Source organism: Lagenorhynchus albirostris, chromosome 2, assembly GCF_949774975.1.
Source record: "Lagenorhynchus albirostris chromosome 2, mLagAlb1.1, whole genome shotgun sequence".
NCBI lineage: Eukaryota > Metazoa > Chordata > Mammalia > Artiodactyla > Delphinidae > Lagenorhynchus > Lagenorhynchus albirostris.
The window spans coordinates 105,975,075-105,984,602 of NC_083096.1; positions in this window are offsets into that span (position 1 = coordinate 105,975,075).

The following is a 9,528-nucleotide window of genomic DNA, read 5'->3' on the forward strand; positions in this document are numbered from 1 at the left end:
TTCTCCTGGGACCTGTGAGTATGACTATCTTTTCAATGGCAGTCCTCTCCTAATTGGTTGTTCTTGCCAGATCTAAATAATAATAAAACCTACACTTGTTCTCGAGGAGCTCTCTCTGCTTCCCAAATAAGCCCCTGCTCTCCTGCACCCATGTCTTTGCCCATGCTATTCTTCATTCTCCCTCTGCAATTTCTGCATCTTACAATTCTATCCGTCCTTCAACGTACTCTTAACAGCACTGGCTTGAATCACTGGTGATTTAAAGATGTGTGTGGGCTTCCCTGGTTGCGCAGTGGTTGAGAGTCCGCCTGCCGATGCAGGGGACACAGGTTCGTGCCCTGGTCCAGGAAGATCCCACATGCCCCAGAGCGGCTGGGCCCGTGAGCCATGGCTGCTGAGCCTGAGTGTCCGGAGCCTGTGCTTTGCAACGGGAGAGGCCACAACAGTGAGAGGCCCGCATACCGCAAAAAAAAAGAAAGAAAGAAAGAAAGAAAGATGAGTGTGCGACGTTCACAGTGGTTCATGACTGGTACCATGGGTTGGCCAAAAAGTTCGTTCGGGTTTTCTGTAACATGAAAAACCCGAATGAACTTTTTGGCCAGCCCATATGTCACACAGTAACTGGAAGACAGGGTCAGGCCTCAAAGCCTAGTAGGCTTTCTTTGTGTCCTTTTCAATCATTGTATTGGCTCAGGTCCTTTGAGTATGTGCAACAGAAACTGACTAGCCAACTTGAGCACAAAAAGGATTTCCTGGAAGGATGTTTGGGCAGCTCAGGTAATTGGAGGAGCTGAAGGACTAGACCTTGGATGAAGTGGGAACAAAGGCAGTCCCAGTGATATGAGTCCTTGAATCTTCCCTTAAGATCCCAGTCTTTAATAGGACTCAGGTCAAGTCTACTCCCTTAAAGTTTCAAATATCTGAAGGTGAAAATTTGAGGGACCCCCACCTGGTCAGGTGTAAGTCCTGGATCATTTGGCTATGGTAGGGTGTTTGGGAGGGGGCAAGGTAACCAAACACTAATATGATTATCACTCCCATGTATTAGAGACGTTTCCCAAAGGAAAAGGGAACTGTTGAGGCCCAGGCACACACCCTAACTTGAGTCACCTACGGCCATCTTTCTAATATTTTAAATGCTATGTTCTCCAAATAAAATTGGACAATGGAAGGATTGGATGAAAACAGCTCCAAAGCAAAGCATCTTTAACAGTTCCACAAATAGTCATTGAATGCTTACGCTGTGTAAAGTACTATGCTAGACACTGGGTGGGGAAAGAAATAAGGTTGGGATGTGAAAATCAGTAAGATCTGGCTCAAGGATAAGATAAGCATATAAATCACGACAATACAAGTCAGGATAAAGGAAGCCACGCTCCAAGATGTACAAAGTGCTGTGAGGTTTTACAATATGGAGAGATTCCTAAAATTTATATGCAGAGGAAAACCAAAAAACTAAAGTCCGTATTTTCCTTCATTTTGCAACTTCATCATATGCTGGAGAATCTATACATGCATGACTCCATGCGGAAAGGAACACAATGTTCTTATTTTCACCTACTGCAGCCCAGCTGCCAATTCAAACATGTCACCCTTTAAATGTGCACTTAGGGAAGCATCAGTTAGGGGGCTCACGTGCCACTGCCAAGCCCTGCTTAGATGGACTGTATAAACACGGTACCTGGGAAGGAAAAAGGGACTTGCTAGAGGAGAATCCTGCCTATACTCCTGCAAAGATTGCAGATGATCAGGGAGACACTTCTGAAAGTCTGTGGGCACAGACAAGAAGAAAGCTGTGTGCAATTCTTACTGATAGGGTTAAGGACAGGACAGAGTCCTTTGCTGATAACATCGCCATACAAGGAGTTTGCTGCAATGTTTCATAACTCATGAGCTGCAGGCCCAAGGCCATGCTGTTGCAACATATTTGGATCCATCTCACATTATGGTGGTGAGAGTGAGAAGAAGAATTTAAACATCTGGTCCCATTGGGATTATCCAAACAACTTCTTTATTGAGAGCACCAGGTGCACCTCATGACCTCTCAGGGTCAGGAAAGATCAGCTTAGGATCTGATACGGGGGCGGGGAATCTGATATGGGGTCTTCCTCAATTACCACCAATCATTTGGCTTATCTTTAGTCAGTGGTTATGGGAGGAGGCAGGGACGAAGGGGATGCAGAGGAAGGGAAGGCTAAAGAAGCAGGGAGATTAAGGAGGGAGGAGGGTGCATATGCTTGGGAACTGGTGGGAAAGGAAAGGAAGAACAGGAGTTGTTAGCACGGTTTTCACTACTGAAGTAGGGGAGAGTAAGTGAACAATCAGTCTCACCTTTAGCAGTAGAGAGCCAGGAGGTGATCCACTGAGGGAGAAAATGAGCCAGTCAATATTTCTGTAGGCCCACTTTGGGTCAGGCACAGCTGCATCTTCTTTGACTTGGGAACTTACTTAGGGACAGAGAAACCTCCAGCATTTGCACTTGGAGACATACAAAGATGCAGCAGACACCTCCTCACCCTTAATGAATACATGGGCTTCGTCTTTAGAACGTAGCTTTCTTTTAGCCAGATGTTTGGCCTCCAGCCCTGGGTCAGAGAGCTGAGACCGCTTTTGTTTGGAAGTTGAGAGTTCATGCTCACACACAAATGAGACGCCCTCAATCTTAAGGCTCTGGTCAATACTGGGGGAGTCAGAATGGGCAGTGTGGATTTAGCTCACTGCTCATAGTCATGAGAAGGAAGAGCAGAGCCTCTCATTCAGATTTCTGACATTTATCTCCAGGTGAGGTTGTATTAAGTGGAACTATATGAAACAGTTGTTTTTCTAGGTCAAAAAAGTGGTTGAATATCAGTAATATCATGTGGCTTAACTTAATACATAACATACATTGTAAATTATATATGTTGATGATAATTTGTTAGATGAAATATTTAAAAATTATCATTTTTGTAAACCTGCTTTGTCATCTCATTCTTTTATTTTTATGTTTTAAAGTTATTTATTTATTTTTGGCTGCATTGGGTGTTCGTTGCTGTGAGCGGGTTTTCTCTAGTTGCGGCGGGTGGGGGCTACTCTTTGTTCCGGTGTGTGGGCTTCTCATTGCAGTGGCTTCTCTTGTTGTGGAGCATGGGCTTCAGTAGTTGTGGCACTTGGGCTCAGTAGTTGTGGTGCACGGGCTTAGTTGCTCTGCGGCATGTGGGATCTTCCCGGACCAGGATTCAAACCTGTGTCCCCTGCATTGGCAGGCGGATTCTTAACCACTGCACCACCAGGGAAGTCCCTTGTCATTCTTTTAAAAATAATATATTGGGATCTTTAAGGAAATGGAAGTGACCCTTCTTGACTCTGGCTAAAACTGGTTCTACCTTTATCTTGGGACCCTCTGACACACATTTACATGAGCATCACGTGCTGGTCAAGACCCAGAGCACATCCTTAGAAGTGCTTCTCATGTTCAAGTCTGAGTCTTTTGCTGAATGTTATACCTCAGCCTCATTTCTATAACTGTCTAAATCTAACTTTTCCTGTTATGTATTTTTATATCACCATATCTGTTTGGTCACCAGATGGCTGCTCACAAACATCTTTTCTACCTCTTCAAATTTTCTGCAGCCTCCCAAACTCTTGCTCTGCAAACCACGTTTAACTTCCTACAAAGTTTGACATTAATTCTAAATCCACTAGAGAATTCAGGCCAACATAAAACCTATTCATTTAGTGCAGCAGCTGTCAAAAGCCCACCTGGCTGACTCTGAATGTACAGATGTTGTAGGGGGGAAAAAAAGGCCTAGTATAGGTCCCTCCTACCATTTCTCTTCCTCTGCTTCACTGAGCTCTTCAAAACACAAAACAAAATCGTTTGCTTCACTTTGTTCATACTGTGTGCCTATGTGTATATTATTGTTATATGTGCTCATTTTTCAACAAAGATTTACTGAGACCCAATTTCGTGTCAGGCATTGAAGATTCGATGGTGCATAAAATTGACATGATTCTTGTTGTCATGATGTTTACAATCTAGTAGGTGATACAGATAAGACTGATGATATAGGCTGTAAGCACCACATAGGAATGACTGGAGGCTACAGGGTGCTATGGGAGTACAGTCATTCCTTACCATAGGGGGTCTGAGTGTCTACTTGTCCCAAGCACTGTTCTAGAGCCTAGAGGAAGAGATGATAAATAAGTAAACTGGGAGGCCTATATGAGCAGGCAACATTTGAGCAGGGTACTGGATAGTGACAGGATCCAGGAATCAGGGAAGAAGAGTACGGTACACTGAACCCAGAATGAGAAGTCAAGGAAGCCTTCCTAAGGGTGGTGATGTCTGAACTGAGCCCTGAAGGATGAACTGGAGTTATCCAGGTGATGGTGGCTGGGGTTTGGTGGAGAAGAGTTCCAGGCAAAGGAAGCAGGATATGCAGAAGCCCAGGAGAGAAAGAGCAGAACATGTAAGTTTGTGACTGAAAAAGATGAGTGTATGGTAGATGATCACTAGCTCCTCCTTTGCCTGGTAAAATTGTTTTGATTGTGTAAGGGCCAGTATTTTTGGGTACCTTCTTGTCTGTTTTAGTAGCCTTACTGATACACCAGTCCGAATGTGTCTAGACAGCTGACAGGACGTGCCAGAGGAACTCCTGCCATCTGGTGGACAGATAGAACATCACAATGCATAGAAGATTAGCATTACTATAACGTCGGGCTCACAGCATCCCCGATTACCGCAGTTTTCCATTCAAAGGTATAAAAGCCCTGATGCGCTAATTTTTTTTTAAAGGTTAAGGGAGAAATATATACAAATGTTCTCAGGCCCTACTCCCCTGTATGGGGGAGATGAAGGGAAAATTGGGGGCAGAAAGGAGAACAACTGTGTACTGTGTCAACATTATACTTAGGAAGCAGGCTCTCATTCCTCCAAACAACAGATAGGCGTATCAACCCTGTTTTGCAGTTGAGGAAACCAAGACTCTCAGTAAAGGGAAAAGCCAGCCTTGGCTGACTCCTTTACGTTATACTGCCTCTAGGTAGGGTTTTTTTGGATTGTTAGCCGTGCTGCTTGGCTTGTGGGATCTTAGTTCCCCGACCAGGGATCGAACCCTGGGCCCTTGGCAGTGAGAGCGTTGAGTCCTAACCGCTGGACCGCCAGGGAATTCCCTAGGGTTTATTTTTAACCGACAAAGGGTGAGTAAGAGGGCATTAGTTCTCCGGTTGTGACCTCTATACTTTTAAGTGTGAGGACCTCAATGAAAATACTTAAGGCCCCATTCGGTGCTCAAAAGGCATTAGAAGACTCTCCATTATACTCAATAATATATATACATCAGCTGGTTCCCAAAGAAGAGAACTTCAAATGCCACATATGTTATAGAGGACACATTTTCAAAGCTAAAAAGAGTAGAATGCATTTCTAACAATTTCACACTAATTCTAGTTAGAAAGACATTCCAACGCGATTTGGATGCAGAAAATATTGGAATTCTCAGAACACATCAATGAGGACTGATATTTTTGTAACAGAAGCTGCCTCAGAAAAATCCAAGATGAATAGGGTCCTGCACGTATGAAGATGAATCGCATTAGCAAAGCATAATCAAGTGTGTATATAATGATTTCCCATAGGAATTTACACATGCTTATAAGTCATTAAAACAAACTGATTTTGTTGTTGTTATGGTGCTTGGCACACAATAGGCGCTAAAACCATGACTATAATAATTATAAAATTTTTGCTCACTTGCCTCTTATACAAGGATGTTAAGGGTTATTAAAAACAGAATGTCCACCAGCTGTTCTCTGTCTCTGAGGTCAAAGCGATGGGAATTGGAGTGGAGAAAAATTAGAAATGATATGGATGGGAAGGGGGTGAGAAGCTGGGAAATTTTAGGACAGACTACCACGGGAAAATGTTATAATCCTGTAGATGTTTAAGAATGAAAGTGGCTGCCTTTAGGCTGAGATTATTTTGTTGGGGTTTGGAAATAACCCCTGGTGTCAGGTCCTTCGTCAACCCGTTTTGACTGAGTACTTAAGTCTCTAATGTGTTGATAAGAAATGTGTGTGGGGGGGTGGGTGGGACATAAAACAGTCTCTACCCTCCTACAATCTGGGTACAGGGAACCGAAAAAACGATCCTTTGGATTGGAGTGATCAGGGAAGGTTTTGTAGAGGAAGGAGTGGGACTACTGGTAGCCTAGTAACAATGAATGCATCTGGGCTAAGGGAGGGAAAGGCAACTAAAAGTCCAAAGACCCCTTTAGGGCTATCCTGAACCTAAAGCCTGGCATCAAAATCGTGCCTTCTTTACACTACATATTAGTCGGGGCGGGGAGTGGGAAGGGACGGTCGACTGGAGATTATGTAAGGAGGGATGAGGCATTTCATTTTTCTTACCATTTGGTGTCACTCCCTATCAAATAAGTTGTACCAAACAGGAAAATAGGCACCCTTCTTAAGAGAGGCTTTTGGCTTATATCTTGCCAAAAGAAGCAAATTAATTAGGTGTAACTTAAATGCATGCACTCAACAAATATCCATTGAACACCCACTCAATAAATGCCTAGTCACAGTGTACAGGGGCAAACAAAAAAGATGTTTCTTCATAATACGCAACATAGAGATGTAAAGATGCTGGTGTTTAACACATAAAAGTGATTGAAATTTTAAAGAGGAGTATACATTTGATATGGCCATTTATGGAGGTTTTTTTTTTGTGTGTGGTACGCGGGCCTCTCACTGTTGTGGCCTCTCCCGTTGCGGAGCACAGGCTCCGGACGCACAGGTTCAGCGGCCATGGCTCACGGGCCCAGCCGCTCCGTGACATGTGGGATCTTCCCGGACCGGGGCACGAAGCTGTGTCCCCTGCATCGGCAGGCGGACTCTCAACCACTGCGCCACCAGGGAAGCCCCCATTTACGGAGTTTTAAAATAAAAAGTGAAAATGACAAAAAGAACACTCACAGAACACCAGACATTCATTTCACTAACCTTGGGGAAAAGCGTAAAGGAGCATTGATAATATTTGTCTAAAGATTACTCATATACATACACATACAGTGGGGCTGGTTTTGATTTCAGTCAGAACATTTGTGTGTAGGAAGACCAGCAACATGCCAGAAGAAACAGAGAAACTTCTATCGGGTAAAAAAGCAGTAAGATGAGTGTCTAGAGAAATTCGAAGGTGGCTGGATTCCCGGGCCCCCTGCTCCTTTTGCTTATGGACAGAGCTGAAACAACAATGTGAGGCTACGGAGCCATACATCTGTTTCTGATTTACTGTCTTAGTCTTGTCCTAGTTGGAGTCATTTCTAGATCATATGCTACAGTCTTCAGAGAAATTACAGAAGGAATTTACACAAAGGGTGAATACATAATTAAATATACACATATAAAGACACACCATGAATAGAATGTAGACAAGAAACGTATGCAAAAATTAGAAAGAATTATCAGATGGCTCTTTCATTTTCTGATTTGTGCCACTCACCCCTGCAGCTGACAGTGTTGTTATTACTGTTCTGATTTCAGGATGTCAGAAGCCTGTCCCTTGGTTCATCTTCTTGGTTCCCTACTAGAGTGGGTGACCTTGGCCTTCTCTAAATCTAGAACTAGAGATCAATCTAGATGCTCTTTGGTCTTCATTTCCCTTCATAAGATAGGATTAAATTTTCTAGTGTTAAATCCATTACTTTCCTCAAAGAATTGCTTCAGTAGGGTCCAAGATGGAATCTGCTTAAGGGCTGGGACAGTGTCGTGTTAAATTTAAATGGGCATTTTGCATACAGTGCATCAAAATTCTAAACCATTTACATCTTGGGAGTTCCCTGGCAGTCCAGTGGTTACCACTCAGTGCTTTCATGGCTGGGGGGCCTGGGTTAGATCCCTGATCAGGGAACTAAGCCCAGCAAGGCCAAAAAGATACAACATTTACATGTTTTGTAGTCATCTTTCTTGCCTTATAAAGGGTTTGTACATACTCTCCAAATAAGTTTTTCGCTCCTCTAGAATTCTTTTACATACATTGCTAATTTTTTAAAGTACTCAAAACAGAGGTTAGGGATAGGGAAATTCTATTCCCTTAGTTCATTTTCTTCTATTGAGGAAAAAAAAAATAGCAGCTCAGATTAAGCACAAACTATTTTGGAATCTCTTTCTTCTGAACTTCATTTTTATAATTTTCTCAGCCAACTTCCAACTGCTTTGCGAAGATCATGCCTTTTTACTTCAGGTATCTAAAATGTCGTTATTTACTATATACTTGCCTTAGCACTGAACTTTGTGGTGACTTTGTTGAAAATCCTGCTGTAGTTTGACACAGCATTAACTACTTCTGATTACTTACCTAGTACATGGGTGATCATACCCAGCTTTCAAGAAAGGAAGATAGTTGAAACACCTAATTTGACAAAATTAGGAAATGGCAACGTCAGTTCTAAGAACATAGGAAAAAATCTGAACAGAGAATTGACATTTCTGCCTGGTGTTAGTGTTCTTTAAAGACCACAGACAGCACACACAGTTGTAGGCGGAAACAATACATCTGCAGACACTGGCAGACAGCATTACCCGCCAAATTTGGCCACAGTTTCTTAAGATAAATAACTTTTCGGTGACGCGTAGGGCTGAAATTACATAAACAGCAGAAATTACTAAGACCTAAGCCTACGAGTTTTGTGGGTTTCAAGATTTCATGCAATCAATACTCTGACATCTGTAACACCATTTTGTTACTGATGCCAGGAACGTAAGAGATTAATAACATCACTTGATGACTTATGTTCAGATTTTGAATAAACTAAGTTTAATTCTTTGGAATAACCATTCTTGAGCCACATTTTTATTTAGGTCATTAAGACAACCATAAGCATCTCCTTATAAGGAAAAGTTTCATTAAAAATGCTAGAGAGCTGCAGCCTGTTTTGAAAACCAATACTTGTAGCTTGTTATATTAATAGTTATAAATGTCTAAGGCTTATTAAATGAAAACACCCATAAGTTTTATCTCAAGAGTCTGAGCAATAAGAATTTTAAAAATGAAATGAAAAATGAAATGACAATGAAAAATAGCTGAATATTCTGACAATGAAAAATAGCTGAATATTCTGGGAGATTCCATAGTAATAGGAAATGGCATTAACTAGTTACCTTCTCAATCTTCCCCTAGAAATGACTATTCTGCCTATTAATATCATCTTTTAGGGAGTTATCTGTCGTTATAGTGTTCAGAAGGCTGAAAAACCTGAAGAATATGAATAGGGAAGCTCCTTCCTAATTTTTAACTACAAAACACCAAAAATTGAGGCAACATTCTCTAGTGGGATTGAAATTCCCTGAGAACTAACTTGTAACCTGGATATCTTTTAAAACACTAGCTCCTTTTACCTTCCCTTACATATCAACCAAATTCTATTCTTAAAGTCGAGTATTTCAACTTTTCTATTCAAAAGACATTAATGGAAAGTTGAAAACACAGCCCTGAATATTAAACTTTCTTAGAGAATGCCTCCTTACTTGCACTTTTGGTAAATTTTT